This window comes from Calliopsis andreniformis, chromosome 10, assembly GCF_051401765.1.
Source record: "Calliopsis andreniformis isolate RMS-2024a chromosome 10, iyCalAndr_principal, whole genome shotgun sequence".
NCBI classification, from domain to species: domain Eukaryota; kingdom Metazoa; phylum Arthropoda; class Insecta; order Hymenoptera; family Andrenidae; genus Calliopsis; species Calliopsis andreniformis.
Genome location: NC_135071.1, coordinates 9,735,408 through 9,760,762, shown reverse-complemented (window position 1 = coordinate 9,760,762; position 25,355 = coordinate 9,735,408). Strand labels below are relative to the sequence as shown.

The following is a 25,355-nucleotide window of genomic DNA, read 5'->3' as shown; positions in this document are numbered from 1 at the left end:
TCTCGAAATAAGTGGAGTATTGCGCGTTTCATGGGGGAAAAGTTTTGAACTAGAAACACTGAAAGAACAATTTTAAAAGAAAAAAAATGGAGTATGTTCGAATTTTTTTACGTATAGGTAACTTAACTAATAAATAAAAATATGTGAAAAATATGCAGGGTGGGGTAAAGTTAGTGGTAAATTAAAAAGAAAGATTGATAAGTGGTAAGTCGAGATAATCGAGAGTTCGAGATACGTCGAAATAATGGAATCAATTCTTATCATAGTGGTTTTAGTTTCTAGGAAAGTTCCTCTGAATCTCGGTAACCTGGTAAAATGGAGCTTTTGTAGCGAGCTGTAATGGAGTTATAAAAATTAAAATAAAAGTAAAGGGAAGTATAATGCACCTTCGTTGGGAAATGTGGAATTTAATAACAGATCGATATTCTGTATTCATTATGCGATTGCACTAAATATCCATCCAACTCGCTAATGTAATTACAAAAACAGTTTGTTATTGTTCGTTAAGCCAGCTTTCAGACCAGCGCACTGCGCTGAATTCATTTATAAAGTCGCTCTTAAAGGTCTGGAAAATGGAGCTTCCTCCACGCTCTTAAATTTCGTTTTATCTTGGAAGAGTAAAGTTACATAAATATTTTACTGTTAGGGAAATATACGTATTGAGGAACTTCTCTACAAATATTTCTTAAAATTCTGAGACTTACTTTTTTTGCCTAATAAAGTATTTTTAAACGATTGTACAGTATGAGATAAATGCCTTGAATAGCAAGTTCTCTGTCTTGTTTCTGATAACCCACGTAGACCTCATCTTTAGGGACAGAGCCAAGTAGGTTTCACACATTGTCCTAAACGGACACACGAGCTTAACCACCTGGAAGTTGCTTTCACTAGGACGAATCAGTAGGAAGAGTACTTTGGCTGTGATCAGCAATTTCGAGAGTTATTGGACCAAGCAACTGTCCAACACCTAATTGTCCCCTGACCCTAGTTTCATTCTGACAGTACAGACATGTATTTCCGTCTCATTCGTTGCAAAACTCCATCTTCGTGTACTTTCATTTCTACCTTGTTTCAACAATTCTACCAAAATTTCTGGTCATAATATAGGAGAATCGTTGAACTTGTACTCATCAGTTACACAGGGGTTAATGAATAATCAACTATTAGTGCTTGCCATGTTACAGTCTTTCAAACTTCAAGCTCTGAACTGTATAAACCTTTTATAGTAACTATTATTTGCATAGTCTGAAAAATAAGAATTTTTCATAGAATATATATTTTTTCGTAACCTGTTTCGCCGTTCAAAACTTAATAAAAAGTACATACAAATTCAGTTTTCCTAAAAGACATATCTTTGTATCTGTAAAGTGAATGTAAAACAATTTATAACAAAGTTCTACTACTTATAACTAGATCCATAATTAAGGATATCCATACACATTAATTTCTGATATTTAACAGCATCTGTAATTTACAAAATTAATAAAAAAAAATTAATATAATCTTGAAATTTCAACACCATAGTACATACCTGTGTACTTTTACATCACCAGAAATATTCTGTGATGATTTGGTAGAAAGCTACCAAATAACATAAATTTTGAAACCAAAATTTCTCACTAATTTCTCTTTCATTATTCCATTTAATTATCAGTTAAAATCTCTATAAGTAAGTCCCAAATTTCCTGAGAAAGTTATTCTTCCTCGAGCTCTCCAATTTTCAGTCTCGCCATTTGAAAGAAGGGTCAATTTTTTACCCTTTGATTGCTAGGTCCTTTCAAAAGCTGCAGTGTGGCTACTATATTGTTACTCTGAACTAACATTCTTCTAAGGTAAAAAGAACAGTTCCAGAATCACACTGGGCCAAATAAAAGCGAATAGGGTGTGATAAATCAGGTGTGAAGGAAAGGCAATTCCTGGCCGGTACTCGATATTTGGAGGCGTACAATTCTGGTCAAATTACGCCGCGCATCGCAACGATTGCCCCAGCTCGTCCCAGAAACTTTCCTACTCAATTAAAAGTTATAAATGAGAGTGTTTCAGTGTAAGCCGGCTTCTTCGGTCAGCGGACCATACAAATCGCGATCGAATGACTGAGCCGTTGACCCGTGAAAGGGACTGAAACTAGGCTAATTTAAATCACGCTGCGGCTACTCATTATCTCCCATTCACTCCTTCGAGAACTATCTCCCAAGAGGTAATGGCGAAAACAACGCCGACCAAAGTAATTAATTAACAAGTAGTACAAGTGAAATATAACTCTAATAAGTTTCTTGTGCATCGACGAATCAACGTTAGTTTTTTAGAGCTTTAGTATTGTGTTGAAACTAATTTGAAGATTAGTTTCCCAATATTTTTATTGGGATCCCAATATAGATCCTAATATTTTTTATTCACTTCCCTTTCTTTAATATTTCTTTTATATAGAAGCCAAATAGATAAAACTCCAGTTTCATACATTTTCTCAGTAAAGTCTGGCCAAAAACGTGTGCACCATGAACAAGGAATAAGTGTATCACAACCGAAGAACAAATCCACGATTCCTTTATTACGAAATTATACATACAGGTATGTGATTAGAATCCCAGGTCACTTCGAGAGCTATTATATGATATATTAGGTAACTGAATTCGTTTTGACATCAGTTACAACAATATGAAATCAAAAGCATATGAACCCTTTTATAAAAGACAAAGGGCAACTTGGCTTTTTCTTTAAAAAAAAGTTTTTTAGAAATTTTTAATATCTCAACTTGTAGCCCATTTGAAGCTGACTAATTTTTGTTGGCAACGTTCTTTTTTTAAATTATTGTTAGAAAAACCTGAAAAATTAAGCGATATTTTAACGCGCGAACTTGTTGCAATCATATGTCTGTCCTCATTGTTTGTAATTGGGAAAACAAAGAACAATAGAAACATGAATTGCGAATCAGGAATCAATATATGAAAGAATCGTCGGATGTGAATCGCATACGTAAATCGTGATTCCCGAATCGCCGTATAAAAGAGAATGGCTTAATGTAATGAACAAAACGTTTTATCGTAAAACATGTGAATATGCGTAATTTCGTTCAGATAAATTATCTGGTCTGTGTATAAATCAGCGTTAATTTTTCTACTTACTGTGCTGAGGATATAACGAGTAACACATTGGTAGTTTTTGGAAATTTTATTACATATTTATTAATATTTAAATAAACGAAGAAATGGAAAATAATATCCGTATGGAGAGTCAATGAAAATTCAGGTTTCACTAAAATTTCGTGTGAATCAGTACATGGTAAAATATGCGAAAAATAATTCGCTTTGTAAGAGTGAAATTACAATTATTTTTCTTTTATATAGCTCTCCCGACAAACGAACTGAAACAAGAAATACAAAATTCGGTTGTAGATTTTAAATAAATTTTTCTTAAAACACGGTTTTGGTTTCTACAAGTGGATCCGAGAACAAGAGAATGATCACATTCCGCTGTCTATTATGGCAAAGTGACTTTGACTGTAATTTTATCTCCAAAGTAGTTCGTGAAATTTATCGAGATAAGCACTCTCAGGTGAACGTATCGAAACCTTCACGCGTGCTTCTCATAGCCTTTACTCCTTGATCCGTCCTCGTTAAAACGGTGAAAATTATAACGTAATTAGAGGGCATGAAAAGCAAAACTTGGGCTTGTTACGATCATTCCGCATTACCATGACAAACAGATTTCAGAGCAAAGGCTTTTCCACACATTTTTCCGAAACAGAAATTAATTATTAGTGAGTAACTCGAGAGATTTCAATCTTTTGCGCTTTAATGCACTTTGAATTTCAAGTGGAACGAGAAAAGATTTTCAGGTAAAACTTGTTACGTATAATAGACTTAGATGTAACTTCTCCTTTGTAAATAAATCAGTTTTTGATTTATTATTGAGGTTTATAGCGATTGTTATTTTAAAGTTCGAAGTTTGAACAATAATAGTTATTCAACTTAAGCAAACACGCTTGCTTCGAATTGCTTTTATATTTAGAATGTTACTTTGCAGTTAAATTATGCATTTCTGTTCTCCAATTATTATGTTACCAGAACTTCCTTTCAAATATAACACAGTGAAGATCTCGTTGGGATACTTGCCTGGATGCTGTAATGGAATGTTTTCATAGGTATGCAAACACGTTCTCAGCTTGAATCATCATCGCTGAGTAAAGTCTCCCTAAATTATCCTTCAGTTATGTTCTATTCATAATGGAGGAGTCCTCGAACTTTGAGACTAAAATTAGATTACAATTAGAATGCGTGCTCTATGGATTTGTCATTTGTTGTATGACACGTATCCAAGTGTTTCTTCTGATGCTATATTTTCAGTCATTATTTCTCAATACTTTATTTATTTTACATTTCTATTGCCACTCACACATTTATATTTCTTGAGGCAGTATTACACTTCACAAATTCTTTATCAATTTTTACCACTGAATACATACGGGGTGCCCCAGTTTTTTAACACAAAATTTTTCTAGCACATTCTATAAATAAACATAAAAAATAAATGTTATATAGACCTAATACAATGTTATATAACCTTATAAATGCTTCATTCAATAGTTATAGGAAGAACACAAAGTAACAACGAACTTCTTTCTCATTCTACATGTATTGCATTAATATAGATTGTTAGTTTACATTATAACTCCATTCCAAAATATTTCCCTTTATTACGAATATAAAGCTAGCATCTACGAAAAATTGAATCTGTTACATTACTAATTTCTTGCTGATTGTCCTTATTTGAAGCAAATGAATTGTGCTGCAAATAACATGTGTATCACTATGTTCACAATTTGAAAAAACTCGCGATACCTTAATATGAAATTGTACTAATAGTAAGTATAAATTGCACTAAGGGGTATTAAGTATAAGTTTTAATTTCAACTGAAACTATAAATCAACGATCTCAACATGTTGACCTAAAGCTGGTATAAGCATATTAATCGAAAATTGGCTATGTTCCTATGATGTGTCGAACGAAATACCAATTCATTGTCATTTTGTATTTTTATTATAAGTTTTTAATTCTTAACTGGTATAATGTCAGTATTACAACATAATGGGGTATAATTACTGCCATTTTATTATCAACAATTATTAATAATAGTAGGCAGAAAGTTCATAGCATTTAAGCTCATTATTATCTATGTACAAGTGATTCACTGATACTTTGCACGGACTTCTTACTTTTATTAAGTTTACTTTTATTATGGCAAGGTCTCACCAGACCAATTAAGAATTAATAAAGCATTGATGAGTTATTGCTTATATAACATATTTTTCCGTATTATTACTTACAGAATATACTGTCAAGGTTTTGTGAAAGAAACTGGGACTGCATGTCATTCCTATGCAGGTCCAAGTTTGATGAATTATTATAAATTTGTGATATTTATTTCCTTCTAAAAACTATTATTTTCTTATCCTTTTTTTGAAGTATTATAAATAGATAAATTGATTAGGTCTGAGTTACGTACTTATTTCCTTACCAAAGTTATTCTTATCTACTTTTGCTTAAAAAATTGTTATTTTCATCTACTTTTCATATAAAAATTGTCATTTGCTCCCATTTCCTGAGATACTGTAAATGTAAAAATAGGGTGGGTGTGTATTACGTGCTTCTTCTTTTACAAAAATTGTTATTCCCTGATAGCTTTTGAAATATTATAAATATATAAATATCTCTGCATTCCCATTAATAGCTAACTGTATTTTATTCGTACTTCTAAGGTTCATTCCACAAAGAGGTCTATTTTCTTAGAAGTAGGTCTAGTGAATTGGTAAAATGCCGAACCTTCAGAAAATGGATTCACGAGGGACGCAATAAATTGGTACAGGACGATCTAAATGCATTCGTGGAAACCCCATCTATTGGAGAAAAAAAATATCTTACTCCTTGTTGGTATTCGGTTCCATCATACATAGGGAACAGAGATTGGCTAGTTCCGATTCCAGGATTGATATATTTCGATGTTACCATGGATGAAAGAGTGCTCTACTTTTCATATAATTTATTTCGTTATATATCGATGTCTGGAAATTGTTATTGTTGTGGCTAGAATACGTAGCGACAGGATACAAGAAGATTAGGGATAAATATACCATTCTCATAGACTGATAAAAAATTTGGGATTTAAGTGTATAATAAAAAGTTGGTGACATTTTCTGCAAATCACAAACTTGACCATTTGATTACAGCTACCGAAGTCTGTCAATTAAAATAAGACAATAATCAAGAATTGTTATTGAGAGACATTGATTTATACTACTAGTGCCAAATCAGTAGAATAAATCTATGGGGTAGATATACTTTAAACGCATTTTTCAATAATTAATCATTTTTCAAAACTTCAAGTGCATTTTTGTTATTATCGATTTCTGTATTATTTAGACGTGTCAAATCATTCCTTAACATTTTTCACATTTGCTAATGAATACTCTGCATACTTCATACTATATGTACTTAGAAATATCTAAACAACTTCAAAAGCAAGAAATGTCTCAATTGTTTAAACTTTCAACTAATCTGTAAATATTTTTATACAATAACTAGTTGATGTAATAATTAAATAACTTACAATAAAAACTGAGCAAAAATATAATTGTGTATCTGTGAAAAAAGCTTTACAGTGAAAAGATAAAGTTTACTAAAGAGTGCAAAATTTCTCTGTACGATTTTTTCTAATTTCAACTGGAATAGACATAGTCCATTTCAGTTATTAGAAATACTTTTGTACTCAACAATTAAGTAATATTTTAATTCTAATAATTCAATTATAAGTAAAATTTTCAAGAAATCTGTGAATACATCTCGCTAAACTATTATAAAACTGACTAAATATAGATAGTGTAATATTCGTAGGGAGTGACTGAAGCATGAAAACTGAAGCAGTGACTCGAAAGGAAAGCTGTAAAAAGAAAATGAGGGAGTAAAGTAGAACGCCTGAAAATAAGAGCTGTTAACACTCCAACTGTCACATTATCAATAGCAGACTTCTTTTTTATTATAAATACAAACAATAATTTATACAAGCACAGACGAAATTAATAGACCTTCAATATATAATAACATAAAATAAATATAGAGTAATTCCATACAAAATAAACGAAAATATTTGAAAATAATTTTAAAAAGTATTGCACAACACAAACTAGTATTACGTTTAAATAAACTTAGGAAAAAAAATATTTGAAAATAAAAAAAATAGAAATAACAGTGAATTATTTAGCGGCAAAACTCAATTATGGAATTAAATTAACTGAATATAATACTGACACTGTTCTCGTAGTCTCAATATGTTCTTTAACCCTCTGTTAAAAAAATAATAGTGATATTGAATCGACAAATTTTTGAAGTATAGCTTAAATATTTTAGAATATATTCTGATAATAAAAAATTCTAGAGTGAACCTTATTCTCTCGCTCTTGAAAATGAAACATTATCCAAGCCGCTGGTAAGCGATATGAGCCATGCGCGATCTTTTCTACTGTCCAAATATTTTCACTTTTCAGTTTATAGTTAAAAGAGGACTCTTCGGTGTCATTCTCAGAGGGTAGTATGAAATTTTAGTATGAAACGCCAGTTGAGAGTAAATATCGACCTGTCAATCTCGAATAGTCACGTGACTATCGTACCTCCTTGAAAAAAAATAGTGTTTCACTGCACGTTTCAAAGAAAATATTTATTTAACATATTGAAAAAGGGAAATTTATGAATAAGAAAGGTGATGTAATTACACTCACTAATTATACTCACTACAAAAGTTATCGCCAGAAATAGCATCACACTTTTTTCTTTTTAATTAATCGTTTCGACTCAAAGTGAGAACCAAGATTTAACATTAACTTAATTTTTAAGTGTCCCAGAGAGAGAAAGTGACGTTGAACTCCCCCTCTAAGCTGTTCTCATCAAAGTCGCCTTTGTCTGTTCTCGAAAATTGTCTCAGCAACGTTCTAGGATTCTAGGTAATCAAGAATCACCATCGAGGCAAACGTTGTGTACCAGTTAGAAACAGGGTGAGCAGCGGTGCCAATCTTGCGAGTGAAATAATCAATTAGCGAGTTTTCACTCCTTCGCGGAGGCAAATTTTCGAGGAATTTTCGGGGAAATTTACTCGGCGGAAGTGCAACAGCATTGCCGGTGAATTTAGCGTAAGCAAATGAGAAAATCCTGGGGCACAACGCTCGTTAGGAGGAAAAAGGGGAAAGAGGAAGGCACGTTCTCTCATTTCCTCTGCATCCTCTTCTTAGAGAGTTTACGGTGTCGAAGACATCACCCAGCATCACTTCTCTTCCCTACCTCGTTAACTAACCCTCGGTTAACACATCTGACGCGACAGCTAACCAAGGAAACTGCTATTCTGTGGTTTAGTTTAAATTAATCACCTACAATAGCTTGTTTAGTTGGAACCCAGCTGATCAGGAAACCCTAACAATTTGCATGCTCAGTAGCCTTAAGCCCTGGATTTTCTGCATCCAGAGTTTTGAACCCTGAGGGAGATCTACGCCGACAGGTCACGCTAATTTTACCTTCGACCGCGAGTGGAACGACCTGTTGGTTTCTTCGGGTTCAGCCATTTCGTTTCGACAACCTCGATGCACATTTAGCCACGATCGTGTTACACACGATTGTATATGTAACTCAGTTGTGAAATAAAGAATTATTCATTTCTTCTTTAGAGTAGGGTAGGCAAGATTCTAATTTAAAGTCTTTTGAAATTATTTGAAGCTTCTGTCAGATTTTAAGTTCGAACGTGGGTGGATCCCAAAGAGGAATTCTCAAATTTTAAGAGAAACCATGAAATATTTTTCCTTCTATTAATTTTATGCGAGCTCGAAGAATTAAATTACACAAAATAGTACAAACAAAATTCTACTGAATTTTACTAATTTTATAATCTTCTTCTGCGAAATTTGATGCGAAACTCAATTAATTCTACAGCTTCAACAGTCAACAAAACTCGACAGATTTTAAAATCCTAAATTCTTCAAAATTCGACAAATTATAAAATACTGAATTCTATGAAATGAAACGAATTCTAGAATTCTAAAGTTTCGAGAAATCAAGGTAGCATAAATTTTCCTGAACCTGATGGAAAGGCAAACAGAGGGTAAGAACTTTTTTAAAAAGTGAACTTTTAGGTAGTTGGAATCACAGGTGGCGGGGTGGTGCAGACCTCGAAAGGCTCGTCTCGTTCCAGAAGGCTGGCCACGATCATTGGCAGTTTATTAGCCGCATAGGAAGCACGTTTTCGGCCGAACGCCAGCGTAATTTACGGTCAGAATTATCGAAATATAGGGTTATGGTGTGCTGTAGGGACCACCTGCGGAAATATACACGGTGTCCAGTAAATCCTAGTACAGCCCTGGTATAATCCTAACACAAACGACGTAAACATGATTCCTTGCAACTAAATGAGCAATAATTCTACATGAAAGACTATTTCCCTATCTCCGACGCAATTTCTAAGAAAAATTACTTTAAATATGAAGATACTATAAATTAAGTAAATACAGTGTAAGTATATACAAAACGTTTGTATGTATTTATATCATTAGCTTAAGTAATTCTAGGTAGTATTATCAGTGGACCATTTATTATGAAAATTGTGTAAGTCCATTTTACAACAAAATTAAGAAGACAAATAATTTCTATATAATTTAGTTTAAATCTTGTGAAAAAATGACAGAAAGAAAAATGGACTAACATCGTTCTTGTAATAAATGATTTAGCTAATATTTTAGCATATAATATAAACTTTGAAAAGATTTAATAACCAACAAGGAAAAAGCAGTGCCCTTTTGCCTTTGAAGAACTTAAAAAATAAAAAATATTGCAATTGATTCATGAAAGTAAGATAAAGCTCTTTTTTACAATGTGAGCAATGTTTTGAACACTTTTTATTTAATATTTCTCACAAATTGTGTACTAAGTATTCTTAATCAAACTAATTACTATTTATTAGTTTACAAAATGCTCAAGCTTAGAACATCTAACTGAAATGTGGTTTCATAGCATTCAAATTTGTTCTCCTCGAAGATCAGGGCAATAATCGAGCAATTTTATTCTACTTATACCTACTAGTTACTAATTTTCTTTACAACGACTCTTCTTTACAATCGCTCCTCTATTAGCTACGCCACAATTTACCCTGTATATGGACACCCTATATAGTCGAATGTGGCGCATGTGTGACGACGAACACGAGACTCGTTATTAACTCTCAGCGACGGGGCTTGGAAAAAGGCGAGCTCGCCTAATGAAATATTAACGACTTGGAAGATACGGGTTTCCACGGGAGTTTAAGCCGTGTAATAAACGCCCAGCGAACTATCTATCTCCTCCCTTTCTTTATCACGGCCCCTTCCGGCCTTCTTGCTGTGATAAATATTTTTCGTGCATTTTTTCCCTCGCCCTGGTTGCCTTTTTATGTGTCACAATGCTCGCGCGACGGCATCGCGACAGAAACACCATTTGGGAACTCTTAACAAATTGCCTGCGCATTTATGAACGGAAACTGCAGGAATATTGTCTCCTTGAAGGGTAGACGATCTCTTGATCGCAAGAAAACGTGTTTACTGTGTTTACAGGCTTGTTTGTTTTGCTGAGAGACATCGATGGAGAATGGTTTTATTCCCACGCCACGGGGTCATATCATTCTCTCTGGTTTCCGAGAGAGATATATAATCTAACTTCCAAGGGCAACAGAAAAACATACCGCTTTAACGACAGCCTAGGTCTTATCATTTTATAGCGTAAGCGGGGTCGAGTTAGAGAAAAGAGCGAGTTGTTGACCTTTTCCATTGATTTCTGAAAAAGTTCCACCTCGTCTCAAGATTTATACAAGGGGTGTTCGGATTATTGAAACCAGATGACAATGTTATATTCAGTTTCCCAAGCTTTTTGATTTTGAGCTGTCAAATGTTCGACACTTTTGCATCTTGAAACTCTCAAATCCTCAGATTTTTTAATATTTCAAATACCTACAAATCTGCAGCTCTTAAAGTTTCGAATTTTTCAAACTTTCAAATAATGTATTTAAAACTTTGAATTCTAAAATATTTAAAACTTTCAAATTTTGAATTATTCAAATTTTGATGTTCCTTCTCTCTACATTTTCGAACAGACTCGCTGCTACACATGTATACGCATGTACATGTGTGATTCATTTCGTCATACCGTTGAATTACACTTGAGAGTCTCTCGCCATTAGAATCACGATCTACAGTATTTTCAATCTCATTTTTATTGAAACTACAGATAAGTAATTATGCAAAACGATCGTAACAATCAGATCAGTTACTGTACATATTCACGTTTCATTTTTATTTGAATGTACTTGAGTCTCTTTTATGATTGTGTGTCAACTCTTGTATTATCTCTATTTTTCAACAGAGTATTAAATGGGACAGAGCTTACAGACAGGCAATATCCATTAAACTGCATAAACAGCTTTTAAAATACAGATTATTGAAAAAGTAATATTTTCAAAGTTAAAAGGATGTTTACCTCGTTAACATAAATAGGTTACCTTTCTTTTTTGCACATATAAACGAATGAGTGCATTACAGACAGCAATTAGCTTACTCTGATGTCTAGAAAAGTTATTTCAAACTACTTTATAGTTTAATACTGGTTAATGTAGTTACTAAGCATATTAATTTACCTTTTGGTATCATGATACTAATTTATTCAGGTTAACAAGTACAGTGTTTTGCACTTTTAAATATACGACTTACCTAATACCAGCTTATACCGAGAGACAGGCTTAGGAGGTCAATTCACCTCACAGTTGACTCATATGTTGTCAAAATTCAGAACAAGAAGAATCGTTTATTCAAAATAGTTTGAAATTATGATGAATATATGTTAGGAAACTTGTAACAAGAAAATACCGCACTACCTACTTTGCAAGTCTCTGAGCGTTATTTTTCTCCACTCTATAGTCACTTGAGGACCAAAAGCTATTTATCCTCTTCGACTTTCCTGCCTTCGGCCATCCTATTAGCCCTCTTCATAACCCTTACTTACTTTTCAGGAAAAGTGTTTTCCAACACGATTGTACTTAGACATAATTCGATTAAAGTCCTCATACTAAAATACCAGAGGTCGTTGAAAATAGACTCAAGATATTGAAGAGTCTAAATTAATTAAAATCTTCATTTTACACTTCTGCTTATCCGCTACGTCAATAATATTTTTTTACACCTACAAAACAAGGTTATAATTATAAAATCGTCGTGTAGCTTTTTAGGTATTAACCGTGTCAAATATGAAATGATATAATAGTATCAGGTTTTCTCCAATAGGAATTACGTATTTGAAATGAAATAGAAAAGCATGTTTGCCATTAATGGCAAGCGAGATATTGAATTTTTAAAAAAGGTGACAAACAATAGTAGATAATAATGAGGATTATATTATTGATTGAAAAATATAAACTTTTTTACGAACTTACTTCTGTTTTTTATTTCGGATACGTCATTAATTTTAAAACCTGATGTTTCTCAAAGAGGTGTTCTGACAAGTGAATTCTCATTACAGGTGTTGAGAGACCGCTAAATCTGAAGAGAGAACCTGAAGAATAGATTTGCGCCTCAAGAGCCAGGATGTGAGCAACGTTACATCGAACCAGTGAGTTATTTAATATATTCTAAGTTATTAATACAGAAATCGTAATGCATAAAACAAATTAATTGAAATATCCCAATATAATCACATTTAACATTCAGTGCAAACTAAATGCCAAATATGATTGAATTTAATACGAATTACAGCATGTTGAACATCCCGGTTGCTGTTTTCTTAACGTACATAAATTCTGCAATTTATGAATAGGGCACACTTTAAGAAAAACCTCATATATTTGCTATTCTATAATAATAATTTGCATACACGCTTTTCAGCAACAGAATACTCTCAAACTTTTGGTTTTTGTCCAATTTAAAATTTTTTACAACTTTCGAGTAAAGTTTTAAGTTTCAGTGAATGGAAACACGTCCGATGGATACATTTTTCGAAAACTGTCATTTTCAAAATGAAAAATCTTGTTTGCCCTCCTATCACTCTTTTGATAACGTTATTAAACGTTCGTCAGCGCTACGGAACAGAGCAAAGGCTTCATGTACACGAAATCGATTTTCGAAATTTGTTCATTTCAAACTGCTCTGACAGAAATTGAGGAAAAATTGTGCTTCCGTGTCGATTTTTTTATTTTCTCACGTTTTGAGAGATTATGACTTCATACGTTTTAGACTCTCTGAGTTTCAAAATCCATGACAGGATATTGGCGTTAAATTTAATTCAGCTTTCCTTTTTTTATTTCTTTTTTTTGTGCTCCATTCTTGTAGCAAACTGGTTTGTTCTTTTTTAGTAAACTAATTTCACACTTTTTTGGTCATCGGCGGATAAACGTATTTTGTCAAACTCTGCAAATTGTGTGTTGAACTCTATGTCGAGAAATATGGTCAATATAAATGACTAGAAAACTTCTGCACACAGCTAATGTAAAAAATGTATATTCCCACACTCAAAGACGTAATAGTTTATATACAAGGTGTCCCAGTTTTCTTCCGTCATAATTTCGCCAGGATATTCCACAAGCAAAATGAAGAAAACAATGTTATATAAACATAGGCTCTTAAATGCTTTATTACCAAATAACAATGGACTGTTTTCTTGCTGGATCGCATTATAACTCCATTTTAAAATGTTGTCTGTTATTACAAATGCAGAACTGGGATCTAAAAAGAAATAGAGTTTAGCTTATTTTTAATTTCTTCTTCATTTTCCTTAATTGTAGCAAATATATTACGAATCCCTTTCGTTAATTTCTGATATGTATTAATTTGAGTTTAGTAAACTTCTTTTTTCAGAGAAGAAATTGGTCTTTCTCAGCCTATCTATCATTATGGATAATGGTCAGTTAACTATCATCGTACTGATACTGCATATTTTGAAATGGAATTATTAAACTATTGTTATTTCGTATTTTTATTATTTCTTCTTAATAAAGCATTTAAGAACCTATATTTATATAACATTTTGTTTCATTTTGTTTGAAGAATATCCTGGCAAAGTTATGCAGGAAAAACTGGAACGCTCTCTATAATGGTCACATTATACCATTTGTAGTTAAGATTTATATTAAATGTCTCAAAAGCTATAATGCAACTTGACACAGCTAATTATTCGAAGAGAAGGATGAGTCAAAGAATGTTTCGCTAAATAGGTCTCATTTCACTTTCTCAGTAATTGTCTCTGTTAAACGATTCAAGGACCCAATGAAGCCTAAAATAATCCGCCATTTTCCCTCTTATCTATTTGCTCACCCGTGACCTGAATTCCCAGCCAGCCGACGTAGAAACTCTTGGCAAAGGCACGACAACTCATCATATTTTATTCTTCATATTTCTCTAGAAAAAAACTGTAGACTCATACTTAAATAAACATAAAGAACAGACTTAATTAATTCCTATGATAATAAAATAGAAAATTCTTACTGTCACACGTGAAACAGGTATCTGCATATGTATGAGCCGGTAATTATGAAAATGGTCTAATTGTAAGTCAAAAATCTAGCAAAGTTAAACTCTACTTTGTAATGTAAATCAATGCAGCACGAAATAAGTGATAAATCCAACTTTTTAGGTCTTCAACTTAGCTCTCTTTCATAATTACCGGCGCATATGTAAATCGTTGAAGTAATAGCTACATATGCGCTCACATATTATTATTACCACTGTCACATATGGAGTACGTAAATCATTCACCTGACAATCAGTACAACAAGGAAACAGTGAGCCAGCGGGAAAGAGGACACAAGAGCACCGCAAATTTGATTCCGAGCGAATGTGTTCAAGCAAAAGCTCTCCCTCGCGTTTCATTCCAGCGGGGGGCGTAATAAATTGACGCCGCATTCGAAATGTGGAGGAGAAATCACGACCCGAGTCATAATTCACGCACTGGCCATCGTCGCGACGTGAAAACGAGAGCGCGTTTTACAATCGCATCCCTCCCCGCGATCGATCGCGCCTCCCTCTCTAAACGATCCGAATTAATGGAAACGACATGACCTATACGCGGCCACTCTGGAAAAATAATCGCGTGACTAGCATATGGACACTCTCGCGGAAGATTAATGGGCTCTGTGACTAGCGAGGAGTGAGGAGAGATTACTTAAGGAGAAACAACGGGCAACCTGTATCCTTGTATTACGAATGCTACGTTTTTATTTGTTTAGGCAGGCATCTTGGGAGCTGCTCGAAATAGAAGAGTGATATTTTGATTGAGAATGATGACTCGAGGAGCTACGAGAGTGAAAAGAAAAGAACTTTCTTTTGAAACTTCGATTAACAGCGTTCTATTTTTCTTTGTCACGTTATTGTTTATGCAGCAGCTGCTTTGTGTGTGTTGTTCACCATTTACTTGAGATTTTTTAGTGATACCATGCATAGAAATTATTTAAGTAAGAAAACGTAGTTTAGAGCCAGGTTTCTCAACACTTTTTGACTTGTGGCTCGCTTCTAAACATCGACTACTTCTGTAACCCCCTTCTTACTTTCTTTATTTTTACCCTTATTTTCCTTTTAGGAAAATCTCACTTTTTTTCTTATGTCCATTTTTCTGTCTTCACATAGCTCCAAAACTTCGGTGTTGGGACCCCTAAGGGGCCATAGGGCCCCTACTGAGAAATGCTGGCTTAGGGGATACATAATGTTAGATTACTTAAACTAACATTCATAGCATTTAAGCAGATAATCAAATTCTGATAAAAGAAAAAGTGTTGTAGGTAGAGAAAGGTAGATTTTTCAAAAATTTTAAAATTAGTTTTTCTAGCCTATTTGTCTACTATCTCCTCTTATGCGATTCACATTTCGACGATGTATTTATCGAGACATATTTGGATATATACAATAGGAATACAAATGAGAACGACATACAGATATACAGATACAGAGATACTGATGTGTGCTGTTGATACATTTTTTGAGAATTTAGATCAAGAAATACCGAAAGATAAACTACGTTTTATCACTGTTGAACGTTTTATACTGTTGAATTTGATTGACGGCAAGAGGGTCATTAAAATTCAAGTGGAAGTATAAAAGTTGTTCAACGACAGATGTCAATAATTTTGTATGATCCTAGAAGTGAAAATAAAACAACAATCAAAAATGACAAAACTGCTTTTGAAGCTCCATTTCTGAGTGATTAATTGTGGAAGAAATATCTGAAGTTTATATGAAGCTTATCCAACTTGACTTATTTTATTGACTTATACCACTAACTCGGCTACCAGGCGTGCAGTAGGATAAATCGTATCAGACAGGCACGTTTCAGTAGTGTTCGTTTTACGTAAATTAATATGGACACGAGTTATTTTATTGAAAAGTTACTTGATTGTTAAACTAAAGTTTAAACAGAAATAGAATACATCATATCGAGTTTCTAATGAAATATGTGTCCGTTTTTGACATCAACAAGATTATGCAGTCATTTTGGAACGGAAGGAGTTCAATTTTACTCGCATCAATTCGCACAGTACTGTAGAATACCCCATATACTACTCTACATATGCGAGTGATAACATATGACAAGCAAATCTCGTTTGCTTTAAATCATTTCTAGACACAATGAACACAGTTTCAAGCTTATAATGGGACTAGACTCTATGCCAGTAATGTGTAACACATTTCTTGTTTCTACTAATGCTTTATTGCGTTATTGTACTGTAATATTTTAGTATACGTACATCCACGCTTAAAAGTATAAGGATACTGGAACACAATAAATGTCTAGACATTATTAAAAAAAGTATTAATGAGTTCCATTAAATATTACTTAAGTATTTCGTTTTGTATCACATTAGAGTCTATGTATTCGACAAATTGTACGGTATTATATCAGACGTGGCAAAATAAGTAGAATAATTCAGTAGGGTACATCAAGTCAGACACATTTCATTTTACACTTTTTTTACCATTTAGTAGATAGAAAACGGTATCTCAAATGCAATATTATTATTCTTCACTTTTGTCTTATTTCATCTTCTAGAATCACCTTATCAAATCCTTGATACCTGTTGTCGACCATACCTAGTGTATTTTCTTTTCATTCAATTATACAGTGTTCCACACAACACAGTAAGCTATATCTTTAAAACGCTTGTAGGTAGAGAAAAATGTCATACGGTAAAATTAAATGGTTTAGAATGGAACACGTCTTCACATTATTTTTTTGCATTTTTTGCATCGCTGCAACTAAAAAATTCAACTGCATCTTTTTTTTAATATCGAACCCCATACTTTTAAATGTAATCGGTACTCTCTTTCCTCCTCTGCAAGAAAGAATTAAGGAACTTGTGCCTTAAAACTAATCTAACTAATCTAAACCTACTAATCTACTAATCTAAAATTTATTACAATTTTGAAAATACCTGAGATACTCTGTTTATCGAAATTGATTTTGATATCGTTGAATACTTATAACAAATATTCGAATGTACCTCCATCTTACTTCAAACACTTTTTCCACCCTTTTTTACATTATTTAAAAGATACAAATTTTCTGTAGTAATCTTCGATATTGGTTCCCAAATTCATGGCTTAATATCTTAAATATCTGAATGTAATTAAGAAAATTTTAAATCGCAATAACTTTTAAATTTGTAGTTTCAAGGCAGAAGTCCCTTAGTACTTTCTCCTAGAGGAGAAAAAAGTGCATCGATCACTGCATTTAGAAATATAGGGTTCTTTTTAGTTACAATAATGCAAACAATGCAAAAAAATAATATCAAAACATGCTTTATTCTCAACCATTCAACCTTGCCATATGACACTTTTCTTTATTCACAAACGTTTTAAAGATATAGCTTGTCTGCATTGCGTGTGACACCTTGTGTGTACTCTAAATTTGTAAAAGGAAGTAATTTCGTATCGATCCTTCATATTGCAAAATTCATTGGAAATAGGTGTCCTGATACTTTCGATCGAGATTGTATATTGGATATGTTCTTTATTCTACGAGCGTGCCGTCGAGGTTGTATCGATAAAACTGAACATAAAAATCACCCAGCGCTTTTAAATGTGCGCTAAGTAGCATTACTAACACTAATTTAAAGTGACCGCCTCACCTCTATCGACACGTTTTAATTCCCAATAAAATTAAACGAGGGATGGAAGCAGATGGCAAGACTGGTTTTCAGCGAGCAGCGTTGTTTAAAGCGCGAATATCGGTCACGCGTGTGCTCGTGTTCGCGGGATCCCGCGAACATACGCTCGCCGAATGGGAATCCACGGGGTTAGTTAAATCGTGGCAAAATCGTTTCAAATGGAAACCGTGGGATGTGACCGGATTGACCGAAGCTGCACGTAGTGGGGCGTGATCGTCGTTAATCGGCCTTTATATAACCATGACTGGTATATTAACATTTCGAATTTAATGTAGAAACAGAAGACATAAGATAGGAACAAAGGCGCAATTCCACTAGGCGGTTTGGAGTATGCTACAATATAATTAAATTAAATACTGTATACACTTTTTAGAATAATTGAAAAATTATTTAGGAAAATTATCGTAAACAGAACTATGACACAGTTTTCTAAATAATTTTTTAGTTATTGTAATATGTGTACAATTATTATTTAACTTAAAAAATATTGTAACATGCTACAAGTCGCCTAGTGTTACCTCAGTAGAATTGCATATTAACTGTACTCTTCCTTTTTCAAGTATCGTTTCTCTTGAAAATAAATGCATAAGTCGCTCTGACAATGTTGAAAGTTGATTTATACTGCAGCTGGCAACTGAAAATTAATTCTTTAATTTAAAACTTTGAAAAGGTATCTACTATACTCGCTCCAATATTGTCAACGAAAGATTCATATACACGCTCAGTATTAAAGTATAAAACAGTGTGCTCTTCTCTTTTCTTCTACATCTTTCATCCTTTGAAGATAAGTATAGAAGAAGCTCTGGCAGCACATCTGACTCAAACTATAGCTAGTGGTACAAAATTTATTTCTCAATGTAAAAAATTTGCTAAGACACTATCTACAGTATTCATTATTATTATCATTTAGTTATCACTAAATTCTGGTGTGGATCTTGATACATTTATGAAAAACTTAAGCGTGCAAAAAGATACAGAGTACACACAATATTTAAAAATCCCCAAATTTATCAAATATAAAGTACACTTATAATACTACAACATTTGGAGGATGAAACAAATGTGTACTTACAATATTTCTCATTATTCTAATAGTACGTACAAAAATCTGAATTTGCCTAAAAATCCGCAATCTAATTATCACCAAAGGATAACAACACTCGCACGTAGTTTGTCTAGTCCCAGAATACGGGTCTTCTTTTAATATCCTCTCCTATCAGGCAACTTCATCTTCCCACTTAAAGGTGTCTTCCTTGAGACGATAAATTAGAGCGTAAAATTCAATAAATAGAAAAGCATAAGGAGATAAATAAGAACACTTTCTGGGTCTTCGAAAGTTTAGTAGCAAGCTTTATCGTTGCCAGAGGTTTTCCCCGCCCCTTCGTGCGCCCCATTTCTCCTACCTCTGGCAGCTCTCGCGAATGCCTGGAGAAGTCGAAGGTACAAGCCCACTGGGGTCTGGGACGAAGAATCAGCGACGCTTCTATGCGCTTTCCGGTCTCTATCTTCTTTGCTGCTTCCGCTTTGCGGGGTAAGTATACTGGGAATTGAAATATCACCACGCCCGGAAGAAGGCTACGTCGAAACGATTTGGCAGCCTGCCAGCCCCTGACTTTTACGATTACGTCCAAGTGCAGGTAACCTTGCGTAGATACGCCAACTGGAGCAAGCTTCGGCTTAAACCTGATGAGGGAGAAGGATTAGCCACTTTTTAACACCCCTATCGAATTCATCTTCTTGCTGTGTGCACAGTCGCTCTTAAAGTTTCGAATCATTCCTCGTGTTCGTGATTCGTGAAAGAAAAGAAATTAAAGCTGGCGTAGTTCGTTGCCTTCTGTTTTTCGTAAGTTCGTAATGTTTCTCCTTCCGGAAGACTGGAAATATTAGAGAAATTTTTGGTGTATACTGAATAAGAAAGGGTGTAAGAAGGTACTTGAACAGAACACGACGCCATCAGGTCAGCGTTTAGCAGGACAGAATTCTTGTCTTCAGGATTATTACATGAAACATAGTACCTCGAAACTTTGTGGGAAGTATTTACAAGGAAATTCAGAAGAGAAGTTGTAACCCAGTTTCTAACACTCCTGGGACTTATTAAGTAAGTAGTTGCAGAAATATGCAACAAGAGAAATTATAGAAAGTAGTAATTCGAATATCAAAGGTACGTAGGATTCTTATTTAAGAGGGAGAGTATTTTTAACAGGATCTCTTACTTACAAGCAAAAATACAATTTTAATTGTTAACAGTCCCTCATTCACCACTTCGCGAGTAGACAATTTTAGAACTTAATATATTCTTAAAACTGCACAAGTTCTGTATAAGTTATCTGATATTTTTTATTTAGCAATGTAAAACAACCAATAATCGGCAATGTCCCAGTCTCATTTCATAAATTTAACTTAAAATGAAGGATCTAATTTACTACTTTGAAAGTCACAGAAATCTATACTGACATAAAACCATAGATATAAAAAATTTCACTACACTATGTACTCAAGATGTCCATTATTTTACTCTATCTCGAAGAGTTGTTAATCATAAAATGTTGCCTTTGACATAAAGAAGCAATTAAATTAGAAAACCAAGAAACCATTTCTATAAACATCCATAGAAATCCACTCATTTCTCAGGAAAAGTATACACTGTCCATTTTTGAGATTAAAACGTTTTTCATCATACACGTCTGTTCAATTCAAACTTCCTCTCAATTTTTCGAATTTGTAGAAGCCTTCTACTTCATAGAGGTTCCCTTCCTGCAGCTACATAATTATTATTGACTTTCTCGGTTTCTATCAGCTCCTCGAATTGAAAAATAAATAACTGTTAATTGAGAGGTACAGTGGATAGCTCTTCCCCAAAAACAATTAAACGTTCGTTTGTGAATTTTTCCTGACGTTTTAATCCTTGTTATCATTTCTGTCTGTCGTATTTGTTGAGTGGTTGAAGCATCATAATCATTTTCCCATTCGATCACGAATTCGATTGCTCGTTACGAGGCCAATTTTGGCCTACTCGACACATGCATGGTAAAAGTGGTATATCCAAAAAGCCATCAAAATAGCATTTGTATAAAAAGTACATTATGATGAAAATTATACATTTACTGAAAAAAGATCTAATAGTTAAAAATGTTACGAATTTTACGAGAAAATTGTCACAACACTGTGACTGTAATAAAGCTACGTCTCCATTGAAGCTACAATGAAAAACTTTTTGTTTCTTCTCACTGACAGTGGAGACCTAGCTTAAAGCAAAAGCTTAGTCACATATTTCTAGTTCCGAGATATTAACGTTGAAATCTTGTACATCCATTTTAAATCTTAATTCACTATCATGGCCTTGCAATTTATCATAGTTTCCCTTTTTAGGGAACAAATTTCTTTAATTCAATCTGCTTACATCCAAAATGTGAATTTTACCTATTTTGTAGCCTTCAATTAAAGCGGGAACTTAAATTTCTTAAAAATTTGACTTATGTTATTTCTTACAGACAGAGAATGAAAATCTTTTGTAAAAATCTTATAATGAAAAGTTGTCGCAACCTTCCTTAATGCTTCATCCATCACCATTAAAGGTCACTTTAACGCTTTAAAATGACTTTCCCATAATCTAGAAAGTCAATATCTAAAAGCAGACAACTTCGCGGCAGATAGAATCAAACAAAATTATTTTTTCATTTTTTAGAAGCGTCGCGACGCGTTCGTTCCAGTTTCACGTTCTAGATATCCAGCTTTCAGAGAGAGACTTACGGCCCCGACGTCGTGATTCAGAACCGATGACGCGTTATCGCATAAGTATATATGTACATAGCACCGCTGGCGAAAAGGAGCAAAGCGGGCTGAGAAAATAAAACATTTACCGTCACGTGAAGGGAAACGTGGATTCAGAGGGTTGATGCAAGCTTAATGCACCCTTCAGGTTATCAATTTTGAATTTTTCTGCGATAACAGTGCTCTCTTCAACTCGAACTAAATTCGAGTAGAACGATATTATTCAAGGACCTTTTATGTGGTCTTTAAGAGCTTAGTTTCTTATTTCTGTAGTTGATAAGTTGGATAGGATGAGGATAAAAGTAACATTTTTTACATTTGGTCTGGCTGGTAATTACTTTGTAAAAATATAAAAACAAAACGTGTGCTTTTAAAAAGCAGATCTATCTATGCCTATTGGTCTATCATTTGATCTACCTTTCAGCCTCATGTAATAAGTGATCACAAAGCTATATAGCAGTTTTCAGCAGTTAGTGTTATTGTTACTTTCGTCCTGGAGGGTGAAGATGAAAATAACATACTACGAAGATAAAAACAACACTAATTGTTTTGAGAAAGATTAAGTAAAAACATTTTTTCCGATGCTATGCTAGAATATTTTATTATAGAAACGATAGAAACAAGCATTTAAATAAACATATTTTACGTAACAATAAAAATACATACATATAACTTTGTACATTTCTTTGGTATGATGTACTGGTTTAATGATATTTCTTATCTAGTCCAAATTGCAATTACAATTATGACAGACATATTGAAGATCACTTATGGTATTATCTTCATGGGATCAGCCCTTACAATTTAGACATTGGATCCACTTTTCTCTCGAATAATTTTCACTGAAAAGCTTCAAATAAACCGAATTTATACAGTCATTGTTATGTAAAGGATTCCTATCTCGTATATTATTTTGCTTGCCTTGTTTCTTCATTGTTTTTTCGTCAATATGTATACATTGAACTTTCACGTGGACAAAAGTAGCATGTTACTTTCATCCCCATAGTGACGTATTACTTTTGTCCCCACCCACGTTTGTCAGACTAAAAGTATTATACTCTATAGAGAATGATCTGGCATCTGAGAATGCTCTAGCAAATGGTTGGCTCAATATTTATAGTTTACCTATGAATATTAATAAAAGAATAAAAAGCACAGAAACTTATCTGGATGATCTAAATATACATATTCAGCTTGACCACTTGTGATTCGTATTACTCCCCAGCTTCGATTGGAATGAAATATAAAATGAAAGAAACATTATTATACACATGTAACTGTGTAAAAGAATCTTTCTGGAAATGTTTGTGGAGAGAAGACTTATTACATAATTTTTATCCCCCATCTCCCCTGCATCTATTAATTATTGTGTCGAACCTTGTAGCAAATGATCCCCAATCTCTTAATTCAATACCGTTCTAAATTTCTAAGATTAGTAAAATTCACTTAGGAACTTTTACATTTTAATCTTTTCAAGTCTGGTTTTCTGACTATGAGAAAGACTTCTTTTCCAATTTATTAATAATAGCAGCTTAAAGAAGCTTCATAGAATATAAACTTTGATGATTTTAAATCTTTAAGTTTAGTATTGTTCGAAGATTCGAAAATCATGTATGCAACCTCATTATAAACAAATATTAATAATTTAATAAATTATGAACAAAAATTACGATATTGCGTATACGATAATAATAACCGATATTTATTTCCTCATTTATTAATAATGGACTCTGTACGATAATTATCGAAATTGAGGTACTGCGAGTTTCTGTAATATATAATTAAAAACAAATTTCATATATTAACAAACTTCGTCATAAACACAGCTACATCTCTTCTCTTGAATCTTTTCTTGGTCTTTAGAATCAGAGTTAATTCTGTTTTGATATTATTAGCCTTGAATTCGGTTTTCCTAGCCGAGACGTGGGAGGAATATTTTTAAATAAATAAAGCGGATATTCGAGTCTGAAAAAAGTGAGCCAGGAGGAAAAATGGAATTAGCAAGTGGACTACCGACATAGCAAGTAGCGTGGTATTAATTGAGTCAGGCGTCCAACGTGTGCACTCAGGTTCTGCTTCTCGCATCGGCTTGTGTGCATAATAAATTTTTACTGTGACTGCCTTTCGACGCTTGCAATTCCATTACTCTAATTATCCTCCAGAACTATCGGATACATATTGTGCCCTGCCACCTGAGATCCTTGTGCCCGCCATACTTATCAAGCCACGTGGATTCGAAGGGTTTGAAGGACTACACAGAGGTATTTGCTTCCCTTTGTGCCATTGAATTATTCTCTTTTGTGTGGCATTCAGGCCAGCGCTTGGAAATAGAAAAAAGGGGACATCGAAGCTGAGAATGAGATTGAAAGTTCACATTTTAAGGAAGGTTTATTCAATCACAATTGATGCAAATTAGACGAGCAAAAGAAAATAATTAGAATTCTTTACTGAATTACCATTTCTATTGTACTCACTGGCCTTTTCTAAGAGATATGTTTGCGAGAAAGAAAAATTATTTTTTATTGTCAATTAAATATCGTGTAATTCTGAGCATTAGAGATACATTCATTCTAATTTCAAAAATTGAGTCACCATCGTAAGTAATCATTCATGACTCATTACTGCTTCACATGGAAAATCATTAATTAAATTAATAATGTAATTAACAAAGTACGGGAATAAAAGATATGGAGGTAGTTTCTTTCCTATTTGAAAAATTATTTCTCCTGTAAAATGTAATTTTTCATATATTCTGACTCCTTTCTTCAGGATCTAAAATAGCAAATTTAATAAAATCTTTTGTGCTGAATATGAAGAAGTTATTAAACAGATTTAATGAAAGAATCCGAAGAACAAAATTAACGTTTAATGAACAAAATTCATTATCTTTTTAAACGAATTCTGAAACGTTAGGTAATTTCCTCTACACGATTTACCGAAAAACCGCTCAGTCAATTTGTTTAAGACTGTTAGTAGAGTATTCAGTTAAAATTGGATAACGATTCTTTCAGTAGTTTTTGAAAATGAGGAAATTAAGGTTCCTTTCATTTAAAAAGTGCAAGCTATCTAATAATATATGATAGTTGATCAGAAACTAAACTTCTCTGTTTTAATTAATTTCACTTAGACACAAGTTAAATTATAACTACTGAATTTCATACTAAGGTTTATTCTTTTAAAAGTTTCCAGAATTTGTTCGTTTGTCTGATCATGATATGACCCTGAAAAAAAATTCGATTCTTGATGTTCAAGTTATTCTAAGACAACATACTGTGCAGCTCCATTCCACTTGCTATGTCTTTTTTATTTGATTTTGGCTCGAACTAATTTTCATTCATTTGTGTTATCGAAAAAACATTTTACAGAATAAAGATTTTTGAAGCTG

The 25,355-nt window shown here is 33.3% G+C and overlaps 1 protein-coding gene across 4 annotated transcripts in view; it reads left to right on the top strand.

Annotated features, from left to right (window-relative positions):
* The window catches only part of LOC143184454 (zwei Ig domain protein zig-8), a 201,429-nt gene that overhangs the window by 49,046 nt on the left and 127,028 nt on the right, over positions 1 to 25,355 (top strand). For all 4 annotated transcript variants that reach the window (XM_076386697.1, XM_076386696.1, XM_076386698.1 and 1 more), the window contains exon 2: positions 12,571 to 12,660. The gene's annotated coding sequence lies outside the window, so the exon portion shown is untranslated. The remainder of the gene's footprint in view (positions 1 to 12,570; positions 12,661 to 25,355) is intronic.